The sequence below is a fragment of the Nuphar pumila genome, chromosome 11, assembly GCF_984573655.1.
Source record: "Nuphar pumila chromosome 11, dmNupPumi1.hap1.1, whole genome shotgun sequence".
NCBI lineage: Eukaryota > Viridiplantae > Streptophyta > Magnoliopsida > Nymphaeales > Nymphaeaceae > Nuphar > Nuphar pumila.
The window spans coordinates 48,177,999-48,205,714 of NC_143259.1; the positions used below are offsets into that span (position 1 = coordinate 48,177,999).

A 27,716-nucleotide genomic window follows, 5' to 3' on the forward strand; every position below is an offset into this window, starting at 1 on the left:
TGATAAGATCTGTATTTATTTTCATGATAAAATCGAGAACGATCATGATCTTATTTGCAAAGCTTGTAAAATATGAATATGGACATGTTAATTATATTGTGATTTGGCAAAACATGTTTTGGTTATGTGGTGCGAGCTACTCTAGTCACGAGACTTAAATAACTTGACAGTGGTTTAGAATTGTGGTTCATTGAATGATTTATATTTGTGATAATGATGCATGCTAATTTATATTTATTGAAATTATATGATACTGTATGAATAAATTGTTGAATACCATGTTGACATGATTCATTGTTTATGAGAATACATGTAATGCTTTGAGATGCAGTATTTGTGAAATGCATGTAGGGTGATAAAAATCCCACAGGGGTGCATGAGCATTTGGGTGCTCAATAAAATACTAATTTAAGGTTCCAAAGATAGAACAATGAGATGACAATACACTAGCGTAAATGGTAGATGCATTTACTTGTAGCTTAATTAATAAGATAACCCTCAAAAGGATTTCAAGTATGTTGTTACCGAAGAATGCTGAACCAGAATGGTCCTTGATCTACCTTAGAGGGGGTAGGCAGTATGAAACTCTCTAGGCCTTTTCTTTCTTGTTATGCTGCGAGGGGCAATGCCTTGATGGCCCCCCAGCCTAGAAAATTTATGGGGCCCAGGTTTGCTTCTTTTGTCCTATGTGGGCACATGCTTGGGCCTTCTGCAGAAGTATGTAGTCATGATCACTGTATAACACGAAGCCATTCTCCCAGACAGATTCTCTCGAAGTACGTCGTTATATCTCACGGTCTGACTCCGCTCCTGATGAGACAACTTAGACAGATACTCAAAAAATTAAAATACATAACATAATAAACTCCTAAGTAGTCTAGTTTGTTTCGTAGAGGGCCTACGCATACTCGATAGGCTTTTTGGTAATCAAGTGAAACTTAAATTACATCCTCACTTTACTTTTTTGTACTTTTATTTATGTCCATATGGTTAAATGTCTTGATTTAAATTATATTACAATTGTGCATGCCTGAAATTGTAATATCATGCTTGTGCATATTTTGAGAATTATGAATGCATGAACTTTACTATTTAAACCCTCCAACATTCTCTCTCTTTAGTTTTTGCCCTAACTTTTCCCAATTCTCTCTCAAGCTCACTTCTCCTTTACCGTTCTTCTCTCTTCCTCTTCTCCATAGAAGCCGGTAGTGGTGCGCAACCACCATCGTGGAAGCCACTCTTTCCCCCATTTTCGATTTAGCTATTTGGATGGCGATCCCTGCTGAAGAGAGCAACGAATGGAGGACCGACCAAGGTAGGTTGACCCCTCCCTTCTTGTTCTTCTTCACCCTCTTCCTTTCTTTTATGTTTTTATGTCTGATTGCTATTTTCTTTCTATTTGGGCATCCTCAAGGAGGAAGACGAACTGCGGAGGACGCATGCTAGGGGCCATAGATTCATTGCATTATGGTTTGTTCTTGTCAATTTTTGTAAACCAAGGTAGGTACCCAACCCCCTTTAGTGTTAGTGGCATGTGATAGACACACATTTGAGTGGGTTTGATTAGAATTTGTTGTTGTTGTGAATCCATGTTGTTTGGCATTTTTTTAGCCATTAATAAATTTTATATATATATATATATATATAATGTGTGATTTTATTTCTTCGGAATTCCTAGGTTCATGTATGCATGTATGGAAAATTATGTCTGGAATTAGGTTGAATTCCTTTGATTTTGGTATGTTTTGGAATGAGATTTCAAAACATATATTCATATTGATTTAAGCATGCAAGACAGAAATTGAAAATCAATATAGCATGTGCATATGTTGCATTTTCTTACGTTTTCCAAAAATTCCATTTTTTGTTTAAAAACAAGTTTTTTCTGTACTTTTAAGTGTTCCACCTCGTTTTCATAATCAGGTGTTGGAAATGAAGTTTCTCCATGTAACTTTATATGTATTATCTACCTTCCTCTCCCTTTACACACATGTGCATGCTTCCATGATTCCATCTCTGTACAATTCTATAGTTCAAGACTGTAGTTCTATGATATCGTTTTTATTTTCAATTATTTGGGTGTTTGTAGAGATTTCGATACATACCTTCTTATGGTTATTGCGGAAGTGGAAATGAGGATCTTTGATGCTTGCTTTGCTCAACGAGTTCGTGCTCTCACTTGGAGAGAACGATTATCCACAGACCAAATGCCCACTGATTCACTATCACCCCTTTCTTCTTCTTTCTTACACTGTGCACATTCAATCACTGTGTACATTCACAGCCAATGTGCACAGCCATTCTCTATCTCCTGTTTTCCTCTCTTTCTTTCTTCTGTGCATTCAAAAATGAGAGAGAGCCCAAAAAAAGAAGGGGGAGTCGGTTTCTAAAACCGTCCCCTCCTTAAGTGGTGGGCCGGGTTCGGATTTCGCCCATCATGGGCGGACCCGGTACCCAACCCAACATTCTCCCACTCGTACATAATGGGAAGAGATATAAGAAGAAAGAACACCAAAGGTGTTCATATGGTGAATAACATCAGGTATTCATACTGGCAAATGGACCGTGCGACCCGTGAGCTTAAAGAGTGGAGACATATTATGTACCGGTTAGTGTAACATAATAGTCTAAACCTGCAAACAATAAGATAACACAAGGTATACCTGCACAAGCCAAGTAAGAAGCTCACTGTGTCCTAGATCAAATACATTTTTCATATTCTAGCATACTGAATCCCTCTGCACATATTATAGTGCTAAGCTATGCTAGACAAGGCCTTTCATTATGCCACATGTTTCATCATAAACTCATAAACATCCCCAGGATGCGGAAAAATAAGCTAGCTTTTAACATGTGCATAATCTGAAAATGTCAAATGATCTTCCTTTCCAACTCTTATTCTTTGAATCAAGATAAGTTGTTTTCCCAGACATGTTCTTTTAGACCGAATCATACATGGCCTTAAGCAACATGCTAAAGTAGCAATACTCATCTTTCTCCTTAAAATAAGGTTAAAAGTCAATAAGGACATCAAAATATATATATATATATATCTATATATATATTAAGGACTCACACAATGAAGAAGTAGGGATCATTCTTCATTTCCTTTTATGGTCGACTTATAGTCATGGTGTGACATACATGGTATGACTCATGTATTACGGCAAGACTTTCTCACTCCAGTGAGTGTATGCATACACCATAAATTCTTTGCCGTACAGATTTTTATTAGTTCAGTTCCTCCCCGAGAAACTAACTTGAGTTCTTCAGGATGCACATTCCCATGCAATGTCTATCCAAGTCCTCAGATCTTGTCAACCACGTTACCCTTGATATTTAGATATTAAGGTCGGTCTCTCCATATAGTTAAATATACACAAGACCTCATCCTAACCCGGTTAGGGCGATGCATCCCATATACGTATATATGGCGGATATCATAACTCATTGTACTCCCACTCTTTTGAGTTATAATCACATGATATCCCCAAAATCCGACATGCTTCTTAATTCAGCAATCCTGGATTTTGTTACATCTCATCTCAGCCCGCCCACAAGCAGCGTCTGAGGCGATAAATCCATGTGAGAAGATTTATCTCAAACCTGGTAGCATACTCATATAGATGTGCAACATGCTATACAATGATCATAGAAAGAAAAATATGAATAACATTAGCATATCAAATCTTACAAATACCCATAGATTTTACATGTTTAACATAAGAATCCCTATTGATTGGCTTAGTAAAGGGATCTGCCAACATATCTTGGGTATTAACATATGCCAAGGCAACCTTGCCTTTAGATACAATATCGCGCATATACTTGCATCTCGTATCAATATGTTTGGTTCTATTGTGAAACTTGGGATCCTTAGCAAACGCAATTGCCGCTTGATTATCACAAAATAAAGTCACTGGCAGTTTTGCTTCAGAAGAGAGTCCCAAATGTTTGATGAATCTCCTTAACCAAACACATTCCTGCACTGCGAACGATCCTGCAACAAATTCAGCTTCCATTGTGGACAAGGCTACACATGTATGCTTCTTGCTACACCAAGATATAGCTCCATTGTTCATCAAGAACACATAGCCAGACGTAGACTTACGCTCATCAGGGTCCCCACCCCAATCTGCGTCAGTATAGCCTACCACACGCATGTTACCACCATGGTAACAAAGAACTGAATCCGATGTGCCTTTAAGATATCTCATAATCCTCTTGACAGCCTTCCAATGGTCTTGTCCTGGATTAACTTGATATCTACTCACCAACCCTACTGCATAGCATATGTCAGGTCGGGTGCACATCATAAGGTACATAAGGCTGCCTACTGCACTGGAGTAAGGGACTTTGGACATAGCTTCTATTTCTTTAGATTCCTTTGGACACATCTTAAGACTTAAATCATTCCCTTTTGCAACAGGAGTATCTATGGGTTTACTATCTTGCATATGAAATTGTTCTAAGACCTTCTTTATATATGACTCTTGTGAAAGAGAAAGAAGTCTTTTTGAACGGTCTCTTTTTATCTCTATGCCCAGCATAAAGCATGCTTCACCCATGTCTTTCATTTCAAAATGAATGGACAACCATTCTTTAATGGTTTTTAGAAACTCCAAATGATTACTAGCCAATAAAATATCATCCACATATAGAGTTAGAATCACAAATTTTGGACCTTGACGCTTAAGATAAACACAGTGGTCCTCATCGATCATAGCAAAGTTATTGCTCATGATAGTTTCATGAAACCTTAAATACCACTGTCTGGATGACTGCTTTAATCCATAAATGGATCGTTTGAGCTTGCACACTTTGCGCTCAAAACCAGCAGTAACAAACCCCTCGGGTTGTTCCATATATATTTCTTCATCCAGTTTTCCATTAAGGAATGCAGTTTTAACGTCCATCTGATGTAATTCTAAATCCATATGTGACACTATGGCTAACAAAAGGCGAATAGAGGTCAATTTGACCACAGGTGAGAATGTTTCATCATAGTCTATCCCTGCCATCTGTGTGTATCCTTTAGCAACCAAACGAGCTTTATATCGCTCGATAGATCCATCAGCATTTCTTTTAGTATTGAGAACCCATTTGCTCCCAATAGGTTGTTTTTCCTTTTGGAAGATTAACAAGATCCCAGACCTCGTTGGATGCCATGGATTTCATTTCCTCTTCCATTGCCTTGTGTCATTCATTCCTTTTAGGACAAGATAGAGCATCTCTAACACTCTTAGGTATATTATCATCTTGGGGCAAAACCACAAAGGCTTCCCCTTTGATTTGGAATCTCCGACGAGGAATTCTCTTCCTCAGACTCTTTCGAGTTGTCAGATCTTCATCAAAATCAATATCCACTTGAGTGTTACTCCCACTATCCAATAGTGGTATAGACACATCCTCTTGTGTCTCTAAAACATGATGATCAATCTCTTTAGATTGATCTTCATCATCCAATTCATAAAACTGGAAGTGACGCTCTATCTCTCCCCTTTTAGGAAATTCACTTTCAATAAATGTGGCATCTCTAGAATCTATTTCAGAAATACTCCCATCAGTATTCTCTCCTAAGAATACATATCCTTTTGAATGTTCACAGTATCTTATAAAGATACACTTCTTTCCCCTAGGACCCAATTTTCCATATTGATGGGAAAGATTATGGACATATGCAGCAGACCCCCAGGGTCTGAGATAAGCCAATTCTGGCTTTCTGCCTTTCCACAATTCATAGGAAGTTGAAGAAATAGATTTAGATGGTACACGATTTAATACATGAGCGGCAGTTAATAAGCAATCACCCCAAAAGGAAATAGGTAAATTTGCCTGCGCCATCATGGACCTGACCATCTCTAAGAGGGTTCTATTCCTCCTTTCTGCAACACCATTTTATTGCGGAGTTCGAGGAGTAGTTAATTGTCTATCTATCCCTTTATCATCACACAATCCCTTGAATTGTTCAGATAAATATTCACGTCCACGATCTGTTCTCAAAGCCTTGATCCTACGATCAAGTTGATTCTCTACCATGTTCATAAAAGATCTAAAGCAATCCAATGCTTCAGATTTATGCGTAATTGAATACACATGGCTGAATCGTGTATAATCATCAATAAAAGTGATGAAATATGAAGCTCCATGCCTCGTTGCCACATTCATTGGCCCGCATATATCTGAATGAATTAATTGAAGAGGATAGGTTGCTCTAATTGCCTTTCCAAAAGGTAATCGAGTTGCTTTTCCAGCAAGACAATGCTCACATATAGGCATTTCAATATTCGCATGGGATCCCAAAAGACCCTCTCGTGCGAGCCTATCCATTCTCTTTTGCCCTATATGTCCAAGCCGAGCATGTCATACAGAAACATCCACATCCATATTATTAGCAGTTGAAACAAGTGAAAAACATTCATCATTAACATTCAAATTAATAAGTTCTGTGTCCAACACATAAAAACCATTCATCAAGAAACCAGAAGCAACTGAAGTTTGTCCACAAATGATGTCAACATTGACATCCCCAAACACAAGTTTATAGTTTAACATAGACAAAGCAGAAACTGAAATTAAATTTCGTCGAATCTCTGGAACATGCAGAACATCATATAATAATAGAGATCGTCTTCCTCGCAAATCCAATTTGCAAGTCCCGATTCCTTTGACTTCTGCTCTAGTGTTATTCCCCAGGAACAACCACTTCGAACCAGATGGCATCTTCCTATATTCGACAAAGTTTGTGCGGTCTTTGGTCACATGGTCAGTGGCTCCTGAGTCTACAATCCACATAGGATTAGATTCAATAATTAGTGCACAACTACAAACATTTGTACAAAAAACAGGAGTCATAAGAGAATGTACCTTCTCCTGCTCATGACATTCACGAGTATAGTGACCCAAATTGCCACACTTAAAGCATTTTGCATTTGCCTTATTTTTTCTTACTTCCACGCTTCCCATAGCGTTGATAAGGCTTCTTTTCTTGCTCTTTGTCTTGTCCCTTCTTATTACCCTTCTTGAACCTTCTTGGTCCATAGAATTTCTTCTTAAAAGATTTTTGCTTTTTCGAACTTTCTGCCACATATGCCCTCATGCCAGATTATTGAGTCGCTTCAAGGCGATCATTTTCCAGTTCTACATGACGGGCGATATCATCGAAAGTCTTAATACTTTCGTTATGAGTCATATTAATTTTTATATGTTTCCAACTGTGTGGCAGAGAACGAATCACAGCCTGGACCTGTTGTTCATCTGTAAGGGTATGCCCTGCACTATTGAGCTCTCTAATCATGTTTGCCATCTCCCTGAGATGTTGGCTCATGGTGTGCTGAGGGAACTTTCTGTATGAATCGAACCTGATGGTCAGCCTCCTTAGTTTTGTGGCTGATGTTCCCCCAAACTTATCTTTAAGGGCCATCCACATCTGTTGAGCAGTCTTATAATGCTCAAATTGGCACATGATGTCATCCTGCATAGAACATAGCATGGTGACACGCGCAACAGTATTCATGCGCTTCCATTTCTCATAGGTTTCCATATCCTTACGAGATTGTGCCCCAGTACCAATTTCAGGTCGTTCCACAGTATGGTTGAGAGCCTCCAAGGCCTCAGCCTCCTCCAGTGTAAACTGAATCTTTCTATGCCATATATCATAATTATCACCATTCAGTTTTTCAATACGTGCCAAGTCCATTATTGATTTACTTGGTGCAGCCATGTCCTTTTAGATAAGAATAAAACAATGTGCAAAAAATGTTATTCAAGCATGTTATGATCTAATCATTAGCACATCTATATCAGTTATAATCACACGATTAGATAACATATAATTTTTTATAGGGTGTGGAATCGAAAGATCACTACGTTCACAATCATCTCCCACTTTCCCTAAGATAATTATATTCATCTAAACTGTATTATGACTGTTTGAATAAGATATTAATTCATAGAATAAGTACTTCCAAAGTACTTAAAAATTCATCGTATAATCAATATGATTATATCATATTCATTCACATACATGAATAAAATATATAATAAATAATAAAAAAATGTATTCATGAATGCCCGACTCATTCGTGGCTCCAACCATTAGCTAAAATGCCTCGACCCACAAGGACCCTGGCCCTACCAGGGTTTAGCCAAAAAATTTCTCAGCCTGTGCCGCAGTTCTATGAACTCGGCCCACGGCCTGTGCTGCAGGGCCAAGAGCTAAGCCTGCAGCCTATGCCACAGGGCTGGGTCAGGCTGAGCTAAGCCTGCAGCCTATGCTGCAGGGCTGGGTCAGGTTGAGCTAAGCCTGCAGCCTATGCTGCAGGAACGGGTCAGGCTGAGCTAAGCCTGCAGCCTATGCTGCAGGAACGGGTTCTGGCCGGGCTTTGCCCGCGGCCTATGTCGTAGGGCTGGGTCTCGGCCTGCGGCCTGTACCGCAGGACCGGTTAGGCCGGGCTAAGCCGGCGGCCTATGCCGCAGGGCCAGGAGCAAACAATCCTGCGGCGGCCTGTGCCACAGGGCCGGGTCAGGCCGGACTGAGCCTGCGGCATATGCCGCAGGCTGGGAGCAAAAAAAAATCCGGCCATTGCTGCCACAGGTCCTGGGTAGGTCTGTGGCTTGTGCTGCAGGGCCAAGGCATGAGTTTTAGCAGCCCTTCTGGCTGCAGGTCAGACCCATCATGTTGGGTTGGCTCATGCCCAGCCCATGCCTCTTTTGTTCCGGCCATGAATCAACAAAAAAAATATTCGCAAGCAAAAAAATGAGCATCTAAAACCCGTTGCTCTGATACCAATGTAGAGATTTCGATACATACCTTCTTATGGTTATTGCGGAAGTGGAAATGAGGATCTTTGATGCTTGCTTTGCTCAACGAGTTCGTGCTCTCACTTGGAGAGAACGATTATCCACAGACCAAATGCCCACTGATTCACTATCACCCCTTTCTTCTTCTTTCTTACACTGTGCACATTCAATCACTGTGTACATTCACAGCCAATGTGCACAGCCATTCTCTATCTTCTGTTTTCCTCTCTTTTTTTCTTCTGTGCATTCAAAAATGAGAGAGAGCCCAAAAAAAGAAGGGGGAGTCGGTTTCTAAAACCGTCCCCTCCTTAAGTGGTGGGCCGGGTTCGGATCTCGCCCATCATGGGCGGACCCGGTACCCAACCCAACAGTGTTCTAATTGTGATTGCAGCTACTTTGCTGTACTCTGTATGTTTTTATGCCTGGCTATTCTACATGGCATTACTGGATTAAAAAAGAAAGAAAATCATTGTAAACAATGACTATCGGCTCGTGATTTTTCAAATGGAAAAGGCAGTTTGTTTGTTCTGTTTGGGCAATTTTATTCATAACCCACTTCTTTTATAAGGGTACAAGAACTGATTTTTTAGCTTGTTATCTAAGAAAGTGTTATCGCTTCATTGTTGAAACGTGGATCAACAATTGTACTAGGGAATTTTGTAGCTTGAATAACAGCAGAGGTTTCTATCTCAAGACATATTTCTTTGTGTTTTTTATATTTGATTTAGCTAAGGGAAAAAGGCAAAAAAAAAAACTGTGCTTCATACCCGTTCGTCTTTGCCGTCATCCTGGGTTCATACCCGTGACTGTTTTTCATTTTTACCTCCATTCTCGGTTCATTCTTCGTTTCATGTCTTTCGTCCCACCCTTACAAGATTTAAATAGTTATTTTTTAGAGTCTTTATCTGGGACTCGTTTTTAAGGTTAGAAATATATATATATATATAAGACTTAAATATTATTTAATAATATAATAAAGATATATTAATAATTTCATTAATGGGTCGGCAACAGGACGGGGACAAGAGTAGGTCCATCTCCGTCCTCATCCTTGCACGAGTTTTGATTTTTACCTCTATCTCTAGTCTATTCTCAGTTTCTTGTCCTCCATTCCTGCCTCAAACGGGACAGTTTCAGACGGATCTCCGTTCCCCCCTGTCCACTGCCATCCTTAGGTGTGAGTTGTGCCCCCTTTCTGGCTCATTCCTCTTTAGCATTTTCGTCTCATTTGGAAGAAGTAAGATTTTTCTTAGAATTTGGGTATTTACGAAATGCGTTGGATATACGGATATAGAAAATTTTTTATCACCGTCTTCCCACCTTCTTGGGTCTAAAAACCTTTCATAGGCACAGCTGGTGAATCTACCAAATTTTCCCACTCTTTCCCCCACTTCCGAATAGTACTTTATGTTTGGAAGTGGTAAAAAATTTCACGGAAAATTTGGATCTTCCTATCACATGGGAGAAAATTTTCTCCACCTATTTAGATGTAGAATACTTTCATGTGCAAGTCATACAAACGAATGTAGATTTTTGTATGAACATTTTACTTGTTTGGAAGAAACAAAGAAGGTTCTGCTTTTCGTATTTTGCATAGAATTTTTTTGCTTTTTTCCCACTTTCAAATGGACTTACCGAGTAATCTCTTGATTAGAAGTCCTCTTTTACGAGATTTACAGCAAGGAAAATAATCTTACATATTTGATTTGTATTAAGGAAAGGAAAATGCTCCCATAAAACTGGGTGAAGTTTTGTAACAAAAGCTGTTTTGTTCTCGAGCAAAGTTGGGGGATGGGTTGTTTTGCACCACCTCTTTTCTCATCCTCTGCTCCTCTTGTTTGAGTGGTGCTCTCAGGTAAACAATGTCTTTTGGAGGTCGTCTCCGAGAGCTCATGAAGAAGTACGGTAAGGTAGCGATAGGCGTCCATCTCTCGGTCTCAGCAGCCTCCATCACAGGCCTTTATGTTGCCATCAAGAACAATGTCGACGTTGAGTCCATGTTTGAAAGGGCTGGGCTCCCTGGCATCGCCCGTCAGGATTCCCATCACCAGGACGACAAGGAAAGGGTCCACAGTGATGAGTTCATCATTGAGGATCCACCCGCCTCCATGTCAAATAAAGAGAAGAATCGAACAGCTGAATTGGCTGCATCGACTGGCGGGGCACTCGCAACAAGGCCCTGTTCCCAGTTCGAGCGCCGATCACCCTTGCTCTTACTCCCCCAATTTCAAGATTTCTAGCTAGGAGGAACTTCCTTAAGAACCATGTATGAGTAAGTCATGCTACCTATGAGGGAGAAACCTTCATTATTGTGTACATAATCTCTTTCTTCATAGTTCCAAATGAATTTAGTTGAAATTATATGCAAAATTTGAATTCTTTAGGACTTTTTTGGGTACATTAGTCTTTGTTGTCTTTTAGTTATAAGATGTCTATGGCTTTCAATCCATGTTTGCATTTTGAGGTAACACTTGGATGTCATGTAACTCTACCCAGTTCAATGTACCTGTTTATCACATTTAAATAAATTGTGGCACTCGAAACACTCTCATGTTTAGAACTTTAGATACATCCACTTATCTAGAAAAGTGGGATAAGTTGAAACGTATCATTGTGGTGACCATCAATCAATTTCATGCTGTAGTGTGGTCATTTGTTGATTTCTCTTAATCCTTTCTTTGAACTGAAGAAGAATTGAAATCCCATCTCAATTAGGACTGCAAACCCTATCTCAGACCAAATAACTGCAAAACGCCCATTTAGATGAAAAGGTTGAATTTAAGAATTCAGCCTTATCAATGTAGTGAAGTTGCTGGAGATGCAGATAATCAATGGAACCAACTCTTGTCTATCTGATAGCTTGATTCATGAAATTCTGATTGCAGACACATCCAATCACGCTTCTTGGACGAAGATAAGTACATTCATGTTAGTAAATTCCAATATTCTTATTAGCACTTGAGCTTCTGCTAACAGTGAGAGGTATAGTCTAGTCTGTAACTAGATCACTTTCTAAAACTCCAAAACCTGCTCCTGACTATTTTCCCTGTAATTTCCAAATTTAACTCTACGATGTTGTTCATATTTTTCTGGCTCTAGGTGTCATCGTGATTCTGGCGTTGATTAGTTGGTTGGGTCTATTCGCAAATACCAATCGACCAGAATGGGAGTTGAATCCGCCTATTGCCAGATCAAGGGCTTTAAAATAGGGACTTATATAATAGAAGTCTGTGCTAGGACTACCTTATTCTATGAAAACTTTGAAAACTCAAGAATCAAAGCCTAATTATACCTCCTCTCTTTAAGAAGCAAAGAAATTAATAGGATATATTAACCTCAATTTCAAATTTTGCCAGAGGGGCTCAATGTTGGTAGTGCTAACCTATTGTAAATTCAAGTGATAAAATAACTTGCACTATTTAGCAGATAGGAGGCCTACTTGGAGAAATTGACCATACAACAAGAACAATTTTCCTTTTTCAACATCTCATGTGATATCACATGGTGGGCAATGTGATGTTGTATCACATGCAAAGTGAGTAAAATCGGCCCCAAAATGTGGTTCAAACTCTCAAATCTCATTGCCCCTTTTCTCACGCATCTAAAAAGTGGGGGCGAATGAGCATGGTTCTCTAAATGGTGAGAATGATTCTCATTAGTGGCTCTAATACCCGCAGGCTGTATTTGGCAATATGTAATATATATTTAAAGACGTGTCATTAGGCCATCCTGTGACGTGCCCTGTGGCAAATACTGCTTTTAAACTTTTTGGCCAAGTTTTAATAATATTTTCAATAAGAAAATATTGTTATATATTAAACTAGAAGATGTTTTGTAATCAATAATAATTGGAAAAATGCAAAGGTTGGATAATCAAGGTCTACTGGCAATCTCAACTCTCCAACTTGTTTTGTGAGTGAGCAAAGGTTGGATAATCTGCAACCAAACAGGTTACTTTTTCTAGATAGGAACACCCATCATAAATCCTTCTATAAGGCCTCAGCCCTAAGCATGGGTGGGCTCTATGTGTTTGACATTATGGGTTAAGGGTCCAACCCACAATGTGACCCGGTTTGACAGCCATTAGTGGGTCACATTAGTGGCCACATAATGGGGTTAGTGGGTGGGAATTACGTGAAGGTGGAGAGACCACATTCACGTAACTGCCTTATTCTCCCACGTAACTGCCTTATTCTCCCATTATATAAAAGGGTTAGGAAGCTACGAAGATGATGAGTTATTCATAATAATTATCCTGCCAAAACAATTCCACATTCTGATATCGTGGAAGGGTCCTGCTCACCGTCGACCTAAGGTCTGGGCTCATTGTGGGCGTCGACCGGCTGAGGAGAACGTCGAATTTTCTACACACAGTTGCAATCCATGACGAATTCAGGTACGCTTCCTGCATTTTGTTTCGCAGGATTCGCCAACATTGGGTCCTTTGTTTATTCTTGGATCTGACCCAGACCCATAATGGTTTTGGGTTTGGGTCTAATCCGGAAAGATCTGGGTCCCTCTTGGATCAGGTTGGGTCCAGGTCCATTTAGGACCGGGTTTGACCCAGGTCCATTATGAGTCAGGTCCGATCCGGGACCGTTTCAGACCGGGTCTAATTCGGGTCTGTTTCGGATCAGGTCTGGCCCGTATCAAGTATGGGTCGGGTCAGACCTGAATCCCATTTGAACCGGGTCTGATCCATGTTAAGCAGGATCTAAACACTATTTGGACTAAACCGGATCAGGAACCTGATCCGGTCCTTTTCGGGACCGGTTCAGAGCCGTTTTGACCAATTTTGTCCAGTTTTTCATCGGTTCTGAGATGCTAAGACCCTGTTATCATGGATCTATGAAGATACAGAGATTTTGGCATACGGTTATAGGGTTTTATGAACTTTTGTTCATATTTATTATCAGTTCATAAGGTTTAAAACTGGTTCGGACCCTCTGATGACCGGTTCGGGGCGGTTTCAGACCGGTTCATGGTGTTTTCAGACCGGTTCCTACTTGAGGACTCTGGGTTTTACCCATATGAGCATGCTTTTGTTATTTTTCATGCTTTATAATGTGTATAATGCATGACTTATGCATGTTAATTCATGTATTTTGTGTTGGTTAAGTTGTGCATGATAGTTTTGAGCATGAATTGTAACTAAATTCATGACAATTAGTTTATGTATATTAGTTAAAGCATGAACTTATATTATGTCATAGTCGTGATAATTAAGGATTCTTTTGGACTATATTAAGATTCGTTATTATGATTGTATGTGAATTTATGAAACATCGATTCTACCCAAAGGTAGGTCGTTGTGTTCCAAATTTACACAGAGTGTGATAGTAGATGTGTATTTCAGCCCATGAAGCATGTTCGTACCCAAAGGTACAATGCTAAATTGCCTCTGGTTACATAATCTGCTAGTCTCACCAACTGAAGTCAATTCCTTGAGATATGAAGAGACTGAGCAACTATGAGTATTGTCATTTTCACCAAAGTGGAACGATAATGGCTCAACTAAGCTTGTCTCAAAAAATGTGAAAATAAAGTGTCTCAATTTTACCTTTTCATCACGAGTCTTGTCTGAGCAATAATAGTATTGTCTTTCCGTTTTTGTTCCTTGTTTTATCAGGTTCTTTCTTTATCGACGGTTCTAGTAATATCCCCATTTTAGACGAGTCATATTTTTTTGATTGGAAAGAAATCGTATTATTTACTTTGGGCTATATGGATTTAGATCTGGCCCTTATAATTGATGAACCTTCTACTCTTATAGAGCAGAGTACAGTCGATCAGAAGACTACCTCTGAGAAGTGGGAGCGCTCGAACAGACTTAGCCTATTGCTTTTGCAATCTCGGGTGACTAAGAATATTCGAGGTGCAATTCCTCACTATGGGACAGTGAAGGAATTTTTGGGAGTCATTGAGGCTTAGTTTGTCACTTCTAATAAGGCAAGGGCCAATACGCTCATGTCCAAATTAATGTCTATGAAATATGTTGGTGACAGTCACATCTGAAATGAGGAATATTGTGACTCAACTGAATGACATGAAGTTTGCCATCTCTGACTCCCTCTTAGTCCATCTGATTCTAACCTCGTTACCTACTGAGTATGGACCATTTAAAATCTTCTACAACACACATAATGATGAGTGATCTTTTAATGACTTCTTGGTCAAGTGTGTTGAGAAAGAGGAGAGATTGAAGGGTGAGAGGGTGTCAAGTGCACATATGGCCTCTCATAAGGATAAATCAGAGGTCTTTCAGGTTTTTAAGGACTTCAAGAAAGAAGTAGAGAAACAAATCGGTGAAGTTATTAAGGTTGTCAGGTCTGATAGAGATGGCGAATATTATGGTCGTTTCATTGATATGAAATAAAAGGAAAGTCCATTAGCATGGTTTCTAAAAGAGGAAGGCATTGTACATCAGTTTACCATGCCTGGTAGTGCTTACCAGAATGGTGTAGCTGAAAGAAGAAATCGTACGCTTAAAGAAATGGTTTGAGCGATGTTGAATCACTCAAACCTTCCTTTGACCTTGTGGGGTGAAACTTTTAAGACAACAATGCATATTCTGAATAAGGTTCCTACGAAGGTTGTTCAAAAGACTCCTTATGAGTTATGGACAGGTAGAAAACTTTTTTTATCATATATACGCATATGGGGATGTCCAATAGACGCTAAATTGTATAACCCACATATAAAAGCTTTTGATCCTAGAACAACTAGTGGTTTTTTCATTGGTTATCTAGAAAGATCGAAAGGCTTTAGGTTTTATTGTACATCTTATACACCACAGATAGTGGAAACAGATAAAGTAAGATTTCTTGAAAATGGTTCTGTTGGGATAGATGCATCTTAAAATATTGATTTTGAGGAAATGCAGGATTCAGGTTTCACACCTGCTAAGGATAAAGACCCAATTTTCTCTATCATTGTTTTTTTGAGTAATGTAAGAGAAAGTCCAGTCCATGAATATCAATATCAACTAGATCTGGTTGTTGATGAGGATATACAACAACAACATGATACAAAGGCTCATTTTGAATCACATGTAGCACCTGTATGGAGGTCCACCAGAATCAGGAAATTTGTTATCCATCCGGACTATGTGGTGTATTTACAAGAGTCAAATGATTTCATAGACATTAATGAAGATTCCTTCACATTTGCAGAAGCCATTGAAAGTGAAAGATTAACACATTGGATTAATGCCATGAAAGAAGAACTTGACTCTATGGCAAAGAACCAAGTGTGGGATCTTGTACCTCGACCTAATGGAGTTAGACCTGTTGGTTGTAAATGGGTTTATAAAACCAAAACAGACTCCAAAGGTCATGTGGAGAGGTATAAGGCTAGGCTTGTTGCAAAAGGTTTCACACAGATAGAGGGCATTGATTAATAAGACTTTTTCTTCTTTCTCAACTAAGGAATCATTGAGGATAATCATGGCCCTCGTAGCTCATTTTGATTTTGAGTTGTATCAGATGGATGTAAAAACTGCCTTCCTGAATGGGGATCTGGATGAAGAGGTATACACGCAACAACCTCTTTGTTTCAGTATAGATGACTCAAATAACTTAGTTTGCAAATTGAATAAGTCAATTTATAGACTTAAACAGGCCTCCCGTCAGTGATATAAGAAGTTCAATCAGGTAATAATGAACCTTAGATCACTGAAAACATTTTTTGTCAGTGTATTTACATTAAGACTAGTGGGAGTAAGTTCATAATTTTGGTTTTATATGTTGACGATATTCTTCTTGCAACTAATTATTTGATTTTATTACATGAAACAAAAGATTTTCTTTCCTCTCATTTCGATATAAAAGACATGGGTGAGGCCACTTATGTCCTTGGAATCGAAATCCGTCGTAATAGAACTAAGGGTGTTCTTGGCCTCTTTCAAAAATCCTATATCCTTAAGGTTCTTAAAAGATATGGGATTGAGAATTATTCTTCTTGTTCGGCACCTATAGTGAAAGAGGATAAATTGAGCTTAAAGGACTGTCCTCAAGATGATATTGTGAAGACTCAGATGGATGTTGTCCCATATGCTTCTGCAGTTAGGAGTTTGCAGTACGTGCAGACCTGCACTCGACCTGATATAGCATTTGCTGTAGAAATGTTTGGTAGATATCAGTCAAATTCAGGCATTGCGCACTGGAAAGCAACGAAGAAGGTTATGTGTTATTTACAAGGAATGAAAGACTATATGTTGACCTACAGGAAAGCTGACCATCTAGAGGTCGTTGGATACTCTGATGCAGACTTAGGAGGGTGTATTGACAGTAGAAAATTCACTACTGGATACATTTTCCTTCTAGCAGGTGGTGATGTCTCATGGAGAAGTGGAAAGCAGTCTACTATTGTTGCTTATACCATGGAGGCAGAATTTATTGCTCTATACGAGACTTCGTCACAGGCCATTTGGATAAGAAACTTCATTATGAGTCTTAGTATAGTGGACTCTATTGAGAGACCACTAAAGATCTTTTGTGATAATGAAGCAACCATGTCCTTTTCAAATAACAACAAGAGCTCAACATCGTGTCGACACATAGAGTTAAAATATTTTGTTGTTAAAGAAAGGACTGAGAATCATCTGGTATGTATTGATATAATTGGGACGAAGGAAATGATTGTGGATCCCCTTACTAAAGGGCTAGCACCGGGATTGTATTCCTAACATATAAAGGGGATGAGTCTTTTTTATTCCTTCTGATGTATGACAATACATTATGTGATCACATTTGTGTTTTGTTTTTTATTTTCTAAGGTTTTGTGTTATTGTTGATTTTGCATAAAGCATCTCTCATATGGGTTAGAGAGAATAGGAGAATAAAAATATTAAAGGACCAATAGAATAGGTGAGAGACCAACCTATTCATAAAGGTAATTTTCTACATGCCTAAGCACTGAAGGTGAATTGTAGTGTAGTACATGTGAATATAATATTTCATAAAGAAGTTCATATCCATGACTCATATGATTCATCCTTGTGATAAAGGATGGCATGTGAACTCACATGAAGAATTAAATCGAGATAACGGTATACACCTCGATTTAGTACACTTTTGGTGTCAATGGGTCAAGTGGGAGAATGTTGGACATTATGGGTTAAGGGTCCAACCCATAGTGTGACCCGGTTTGACAGCCATTAGTGGGTCACATTAGTGGCCACATAATGGGGTTAGTGGGTGGGAGTTACGTGAATGTGGAGAGACCACATTCACGTAACTGCCTTATTCTCTCATTATATAAAGGAGTTAGGAGCCTACAAAGATGATGAATTATTCATAGCAATTATCCTGCCAAAACAATTCCATAATCTGATGTTGTGGAAGGTTCTTGCTCACCGTCGACCTAAGGCCTGGGCTCATTGTGGGCATCGACCAATTGAGGAGAACGCTGAATTCCCTACACGCAGTTGTGATCCATGGTGAATTCTGGTACGCTTCCTGCATTTTGTTTCACAGGATTCGCCAACACTATGCACCAATGAGTTAAAGGTTGCTCCAAGTTTTCAGCGAATCATAGGGCGGACTTGGTCCAAGCCAGGTTGGGCGGCAAAAAGCACATCAACCATGAACTTGACTCGTAGTGTTTGCACCTATCCGTCAATCTTTTTGACACACTTGTGCGCTCCTAACATGGCTTCTACTGACAATGCCTTAAAAGCTCTTTTTTCATAAACGGATCTTCAGTTGATATTCTTGGTAGCCTCCATCATCGACTGCACATTGGTTGGCCTCCAATTGGTAAAACCCTTGAGGTTCTCCCTACCCATCGGGAGTACACTCAACTTTGACCTTTGGTAAAGAACATCACATATGGGTTTGGGTTTTGAACTTGTGACATCCTGCTAACTTGGTGATATTCACAAGTCACCCTTACCCGATTAGCAGAGCCCTTGTGAGGCCTTGTTAGCCCCATATTTGCTAGCAAACCATCATAGTTTCAAGTGCGATCTAGGCTGATTTTTTGTATCTGTATATCTCATTACTATATTTTGACATAGTTAATGTTTGGAACCACCACTACTTAATGCAAATTGTAATGCTTCAAAATTTTAAATCAAAAATACATAATTTTTTTAATTAAATTAAATACAAGATCTCATCTATGGCATTGCTTTAACTACATTAAGCTTTAAGGAGTCAGTTTCCCCAAGCAACAATGTTTAATAACTTCTTAGAATTGAATTGGATGTTCAATTCATAAAACCCTTTATCAGATAATTTTTAAAACACAACAAAAATAATTATTTTGAAATTGATTAAACATTTTAGGTGAGTTACATGTACGGATAACATCTTTACCAAGCCATAAACAAAACTAAATCATTCAATAAATAAATTATTTATGAGTCTAATTTAAATGAAATAAATAAGTATTTAAATAAAAAAGTGTTCAAAGAATCAATAGTTGGTTTTTATAGCACGACAATAGCATATTGCAACTGTTCCAACTCAATTATTTTTTATTTGTATGTTATAAAATATAAGGGTCAAACTTTAACGAGTTTCAATAAGAAAATACATCAACAATGCATGCATACACAACACTAAATGTACATGTACATGAAATCAATAATCATATATTACGCAATTTAACAATCATGATGCATTCAACTGAATAACCACAACAATTACATTTAAAGAAACATGATATCAGAACATGTCTATGAACACCCCAAATTTTCCAAAAAATCCAAAAATTTCCTTTTTGCCCCTAACCTCCATCTTCTTAATAAATTGGGTTAATCTCTGATAAAATTCTATTTATTTCTCGAATTCACTGGAATCCAGATCCAATTTTCATATTTGACCCAATCTCAGATCCAAATCGGATATCCAGATCCAATTCTAATCCCGGATCTCTAATTCTTCAAAAAATAAAAAAAATCAACTCGTTGTATTTTCTCAGATATTTTATCTGAATTCATCCCAATTCGAGGTCCAAACTCAAATATTTACCAAAAACCTCAAATCCAGATCCATTTCTGAAACCCAACTTCCAAAATTAGCCATACTTTTCTCAAAAACCTCATTTCAAAAAATCTTGAATATTTTAAAATAATAATTTTACAAAAACCTTTCAAAATCTTGTTTGGACTCCATTTTTTAAAAAACCTCGCATTTCTCCCATACTTTTAAAGGTTTCCTGTCAAAAACCTAAAAATGAATTCCAGAAAGTAGTTTTACACACCCTTTTGATTTTTTTTTAAAAAGACCACCTTCTTGAAAATTACAAAAAATTAAAGTATTTTTTTTGAAAAATCCTAACGGCTCGCCGTTATAAAAACACAGTCGAGGCTCCCTGATTTTTCATCGCGTTTCACCCCTCCACCCTTCTACGATCCAATTTTCTTCTTCATCTTCCCTTCTATTCTTCTTCTCCCTTTCCTCTCCTTCATTACTTCTTTTTTTTCTTCTTCTTATTTTCATGGCCTTCTTCCTTATCGGCTGAAGAAAGTCCATCCTGCTGCAAGGACTTCAAGCGACCGGTAAGAGCTTTTCCATTTTCCCTCGGTAATTCTAATTTCCTTATTTTCCTTTAGTTTTTCTGGTTAATTGCCCCCCATTAGAGCATCCACATAGCATCGATCTTGCATATAGCAAGTATCGATCTATGTAAATATGCAATATCAAAAGGAACGAATGTGTTCCAACATTTTTTTAAATTTTATTTTTATTTTTCTTGGTTCACATCCGATTGCTTGTTTGCTTTGAATCTTCAGTCTCGGTAATATTGGATTGCATGTTATTTATCTCATTTGGTATCCTCCCCTCTATTATCTCTGATCCTTTTCTTTTAGTTCCTCTTGTTCATCGCCCCCATTAAAAGCACTTCTTGTGGTGCCGCCTTGCTCATAGCAATGTCAGTCCACCTGCGTGCAAAATTGACAAAACGATTGCATTCCAACAATTTTTTTATTTTTTTTCTTCATTTCCTGCTTACCCGTTGATTATTGCATTACGACTTCGATGTGCGGCTAGTTCCTGCATATTTGTTTCCCTGGAAATACTGTTCGGATCGTTATTTAAACATTGTGCATCTATTTTCATGGAACATTGTTTTCATTTCATCATTACATCGATGGTCCTCTTTTTTTCTTTTCCTTTCCCTGTTCATCATTCATGTAGTACATCACTATGCTCTATCCTCTTGGTTGATTTATTGCATCAATTATGTTTTAAATATGATGGCATTTAGAGTTTGCCTTTTTGTTCATACTTGTTTCAATATATATCACATATGTATTACTCCTTTGGCCATTCATTCGTAACAGCACAATGTATCTTCCCTGCAATCGGCTTGTAGTTAGTCATCTACTATACCATACCCTAAATTCAACTCGCTACATCTATCCATCCTCATCCCACAATCCGCCATCCTTAATCCACTATCCATTGCTATCGATCATCCATCTTCTACCCCCTCCATTTGCATATTCTTCCATTTTCCTCTTCTTCATATTTCCTTTGATGGCTTGCCCGATCGATTGAGAGAGTTTCACTTCCAAAGCATCAGCAACGAATAAGATCTATCCTCAACCTCCAGAAGAAGCATCAACATTCGATTGAATAAATTATTATTCTCCAACGGCTGGATCAGTTAAATATGGCAACGTCTTGCCATGAATATGCTTGTCAAAAATCTGCAAACAATCTGGAGTTAATGATGGGCCTTCTCAATTGCCATGTTCGAGAATATTCATACGTGAAGCATCACCAGACGGCAATGAAAATGTATAAACTTGTTAGGGAAGAAAGATTTTTTGCTTTGGGCAATTTGCAGCATCCAGTTACAGGTTTTTTGTGGCGATGGAGGACAAAAACTGTTGCCGCTGGCTGAGGCTTTGCTTAAAAGGCATACTGCTTCACATAATTTGCATGAACCTGAAGCACTTCTTGTATATATATATCAATTTTGGAAGATCAGGGGAAATACAGAGCAACTTTGGAGGTCTTCTCTGGAAGGCTGTTTGCTGGAGGATAATACGGATGGTGATTTCCATTGCCAAGAACATGGAAATAATGAACTGTGCTACTCAATTGATTTGACAAATTGACTCACGCCTTTCAAGTTCCCTATCTTTTGTCCAAAGTTTACAGTCTTTCAATGCAAATGATATAAGATGCCCTTACTTGGCAAACCTTGAAATACCAAGATGAAGGCAGCTATAATAAAAGACTGATGATGGAAAGTTAATGGAGAATATCTTGGAGTACTTTTTACAGGTTTTGTCATCCTCTTTGCATCTGATTTTGTCATGAATCTGAGTTGCATCCCTTTTCTTTTTTTTTATCTGCTTTAAATATGACCCATCCATTTTATCTTGATCAATCAGACTTACAAGAACAACAAAAACTACGCCTTCATCCCAAAACAATTGGGGTCGGCAATATGAACCAAAAAAGAAAATCATTCTAGGTCTTCCACATGAATCCTTCTCCTCCAATCATTTCTATCAAATGCCATGTCCTCGGTGAGGTTCAAAGCATTCATATCCTTTCTTATCATCTCCATCCAAGTCTTCTTAGGCCTACCCCAACCTCTTTTAACTAACATATTTTCTCATTTCTCCATCCTTCTAACTTGAGCATCATTAGGCCTTCGCCGAATATGTCCAAACCACCGTAAATGATTCTCTCTCATCTTCTTTTCAATGGGTGCAACGCCTACCTTCTTACGTATCTCCTCGTTTTGAATCTTATCTTTTATTGTATTTCCACACATCCATCTAAGCATACACATCTCAACTACACTCATTTTTTTAATATGATGTCTCTTGGCAGCCCAACATTCCGTACCATATAGTAAAGTGGGCCTAATAGTCATCATATAAAACTTTCCTTTCAACCGCAACGGCATTCTACGATCGCACAACACTCCAGTTGCACTTTTTCATTTCATCCACCCAACCTTTATCCTATGATTTACATCTCCATCAATTTCTCCATACTTTTGAATGATAGATCCCAAACATTTGAAACAATCATCCACCAATATTGCTTGCTCACCAAGCTTCACTACACTCCCATCACTACTTCGTTGCTTACTAAACTGACATTCCATATATTCTGTCTTACTCTTACTCAACTTAAAATCTTTTGCTTCCAATGTCTGTCTCCATAATTCTAACTTAGCATTAACCCCAGCTCTAGACTCATCAATCAAAACAATATCATCAACAAACAACATACACCACGACACATTTTCTTGAATTGATCTCGTAAGCTCATCCATCACTATAGCAAATAGGAAAGGACTTAAAGCAGATCCTTGATGTAACCCAACCGTTATAGAAAAATTGGTTGTCACCCTCCATAAGTGCGGACATTGGTTACTACTCCTTCATACATATCTTTAATTATACTAATGTACTTGAGAGAAACACCTTTCTTCATCATTGTCCACCAGAGAACGTCCCTAGGTACTCTATTGTATGCCTTCTCCAAATCAATAAAAATCATATGCAAATCTTTGTTCATCTCTCTATATCTCTCAATAAGTTGTCTAAGAAGATATATAGCTTTCATACTTGATCTTCCAGGCATAAAACCAAATTGATTCTCTGATATCATGACAACCTTCCTTAACCTAGACTCAATCACCCTCTTTCAAAGTTTCATAGTATGACTCATGAGTTTTATACCACGATAGTTTGTGCAATCTTGTATATCACCCTTATTCTTATATAGAGGCACCAAAGTACTCTTCCTCTACTCATTAGTCATCTTATTTGTCCACCAAATCTTGTTAAAAAGATTTGTCAAGCATTCTAAATCTTTCTCTCCCAAGCATTTCCAAGCCTCGATAGGTATACCATCTGGGCCAACTGCCCTTTTTTATTTCATTTTCTTCAAAGCCTCTGCAATTTCTTTCTTTTGAATCTTGTGCATGAATTCATGTTTCATCTCATGAAAAGGAATGAAAAAGTCTTCACGATCCTGAGCATGACTTTCATTAAATAGCTTATCAAAATAATCTTTCTATCTCTCCTTAATCTCCTCATCTTTGACTAAAACCCTTTGTGTTTCATCTTTGATACATCTAATCATACTCATATCCCTCGATTTTCTATCTCTCATCTTTGCAAGTCTATAAATATCCTTCTCACCCTCTTTGATATCCAACTTGTCATAAACCTCCTTATATACCTTATCCCTTGCGTTTTGAACTACTTTTTTAGCTTCTTTCTTTGCTATCATATACTTCTCCAAATTCTCATTATCACGACTCTTACTTAGATTTCTATAACACTCTCTTTTAACCTTAATAGCTAATTTGACATCCTCGTTCCACCATGATGTATCCTTACCTAGCGGTGCACCGCCTTTAGACTCACTCAATACCTCCTTAGTCACATTTTTCATGCCACCCGCTATCTTATTCCACATTGATTCTGAATCATCCTCGAGATACCAATCAACTTCCTTAACTACCTGCTCTACAAGCATTCCTTGTTTAGCTCCTTTCAGTTCCCACCACTTAATTCTAGGATCTATCCTATGTCTATCTCTTTTGGGGCATTGTCTAATTCTAAGATCTAAAATCAAGACTTTATGTTGTGTAGATACACTTTCTCCCGGTATAACCTTACAATCGATGCAACAACCCCTATCTCTCTTTCTAAGTAGGAAAAAATCTATCTGACTCGTATTAACCCCACTTTTAAATGTTACTAGGTGAGACTCCCTCTTCCTAAACCAAGTGTTTGCTAAGATCATATCATAGGACAAACAAAAATCTAAAATCCTTTCTCCACTTTCATTTCTTTCTTCTATACCATAGCCTCCATGGATACTCTCAAATCCATCCCTACTAATGCCTACATGTCCATTAAGGTCACCGCCGATGAAAAGCTTTTCTCCATAAGATATCCCTTGTACTACTCCATCTAAATCTTCCCAAAATTGATGCTTAATGGAATCATCTAAACCTACTTGAGGTGCATAAACACTAATAATATTAATAATATCCGTACCTAATACTAATTTAATAAGTAAAATTCTATCACCCTTCCTACGAACCTCAACTACATTATCTATAAACTCATGACTAATAACAATCCTTACTCCATTCATATTCCTATTTATTCCTGTATACCAAATCTTATATCCCTAAGGTTCTATCACTTTTGCTTTCTCACCTACCCATTTGGTCTCTTGTAGACATAAAATATCAATCTTTCTCCTATACATAACATCTACTAACTCTACCAACTTACCAGTTAAAGACCCTATGTTCCAAGTGGATAACCTAATTTTATGGTCTTGGACTAACTTCTTTACCCCCACCCGTCCAACAAAGTGAGGGGACCCTTGCCTATTTGACACCACACTCGGGCGCCGGTGTGACGCGTCACTTTTGGGCGATGACCTAGCAACCCTTGCCCATTTATCACTGCCTCCGGGCCTATAGAGTACAACACGTCGCTTAGTAGGGAACACCCCAATGAAATTCTCATATTGGTTCATATTTATAGGGTATGACTAAGTTTTTATGTTGGCTGTCACTGGCCTACTGCAACCCTCCTCCTTTATCCGGGCTTGGGACCGGCAGTGTATAACTAAACAGTTATACACAGGCGGAGTTAAATCAATCAGACTTAATAATTTTGTTTTAGATGTTTATGACAATGCTTAATCTGATGATTTGAGATGCTTCAGCTAGGTGAAGTTTGGAAGCTTGAATTCTCTGTTGAACCTGATCTAACATAGTGCTACTAGACTTTGCAGAATGGGACTGCAACGGGAAAGTGACAAATGCCCCTATATTCTCATTAAAATGCTTACGGATATCAATGACCCTATATTTGTTGGTTGTTTCCTGTTACAGGCTATTTGAATTCCAAGCTTGAGTGTCTAGAAATGCACAATCTTAACTGTGGTTAATTTTGTTCCATGATTGTCATGACTGCCAAAACAAGGTTTCTGATTAGTTATGTTGTCATTTGGTCTCTCTGGTAATAATGAGGACTTCACTGTTGTAGAGTCCATGTCTTTTTCTTTTGTCCCCTCGGCACCAATGTTATTAATTGGCAGCATCTGTTTATGCCTTTGAATAGGCAAACCTTTAGATTCTCTTAGCCTTTCCTTTAATGCATACTTTTCATCACCCACCTCCACAACATCCCTTCACAACCAATTGCATGTTATACCCACTGATCATACTTCACACCTGTCACCTCTTGCACCCATTCAGTACATGCATTATCCATCCTCCACACATCATTCTCATTCATTGTCACTGCTTCACACCTGCAAAATGCATTGTTCATTCCCCCACACAGCAGTATCCTCGCTGCATCTTTTTTTATATATAAATACGCACAGGAGTGCTACCCACTGTTGTAGCCTGCTTGTTGCCCCCAACTTCATTGCACCATTATATCCCATCCCTGTTCACCACCCGCACATAACCCATGTGCTTCATTACACCTTCACAAATCTATACCCCAGTATTGATATTTACACCATCTCAAATCTTCCTCATCTTATCCCCCATTGCCTATTACCTGTCATCGCTACCAACATTACAAAACCTAGCTACTTTCAGTTCTCCTACTTTCATCTGCCCCTGTAAACACCAACTCCATTAACATTATACCCTCCACTACAACCTTTAGTATCCACCTCCATCTATTGTGACCTCCCAGCTTCCTTAATCCACTTCCAACATAACCCATTGTTGCATCGCAGTACACACTACATTCCACCATACTTAGCACCTTTCGCTCTCCAGCCACTTGTATGCTGTTACATAGCACACTCCACTTGCACTCACAGCTTTCATAGCAATTTCCAGCCACATTTCCTACTTACTTGTCACCTATGTACCAGTATGCCACATTCCATTTGTATGCTCACTATTTGCTGCCTCTAGGCCACACCACCACTCCCCTACACTTACCTACTGTAAGTTACACCATACTTATGCACTTTCACAGTGCATCCCTTTCATGTCTCCACTGCATAGCACTTGCATGTTTGCTATATTTTCACCACTTCATGTTTCATCATAGAATATCTGCACTTTCATGACATCTATTGTAGCTATGTTGCATGATCACCTAGCTTTACCTCTGTATCATCAGCTACATCCAGTTTGTCGCAGCAACCCTCTTAGCCATTCACCTTCACACACCGCACCTACTGTCAACAATGCACACCTTCATTACCCAACACTTCTACCTTACCCCCTCGCATTTCCTATACTTCATGCTACCCTGAGGCATATATCATCTCCCATGGGTTGTAGCATTGTGTGTGCAAAATCCTAGTTTAGTAAAGCATATACATTCATTTTCTATTTAAGCATATAAATTCATTTATCATAGGCATTACATTTGAATCATTCCATAATCATCTCTTCAGGTAGCATGAGCAACATAAAGGGGCACAATCATATGCATCTTCTTCAAAACACAATATTTTCCATTCTTCTTCCATGTGTTATATTTTGCTTTATGCTAATTATGTTTTACAGGAAATATACAGAAATTGTTGAATTCCTTTTTAAATTTAGGATTCTATCATTTTAATTTCAATTTCAATTTCAATTTCAATTTTAATTTCAATGATGTAATAGTTAGATATCAATAAGAATTCTTACTTTCCAGTCTTAGAATAGAATGTACAAGCATGCATTTTGATAAAATTATGTGTTTCATATCATTTTCTCTTTTTCTTTCGAAAATTCATGAATGAAAACACGAATGGCACGTGCACCATTCTAATAAGTGGTAATTAATCATAAGCAAATGACCCACATTGATGGCCATAGTCAAAATGTGGACAATGCTTAGGATTTTCATCTTTTATAGAATAACATTGGATCCACACAGGATCTCTTTCAAAAATCATCATATTTTTTCTAAATATTTTATTCCTTTATCAGAGATT

General features: G+C 38.3%; 1 pseudogene across 1 annotated transcript; it reads left to right on the forward strand.

The window, feature by feature from the left end:
* Nucleotides 1–9,925: 9,925 nt before the first annotated feature.
* Nucleotides 9,926–11,260, forward strand: LOC149822345 (uncharacterized; annotated as a pseudogene). Its single transcript, XR_016426205.1, has 2 exons — nt 9,926–9,979; nt 10,658–11,260. The product of XR_016426205.1 is annotated as an uncharacterized LOC149822345 (transcript).
* Nucleotides 11,261–27,716: the final 16,456 nt, after the last annotated feature.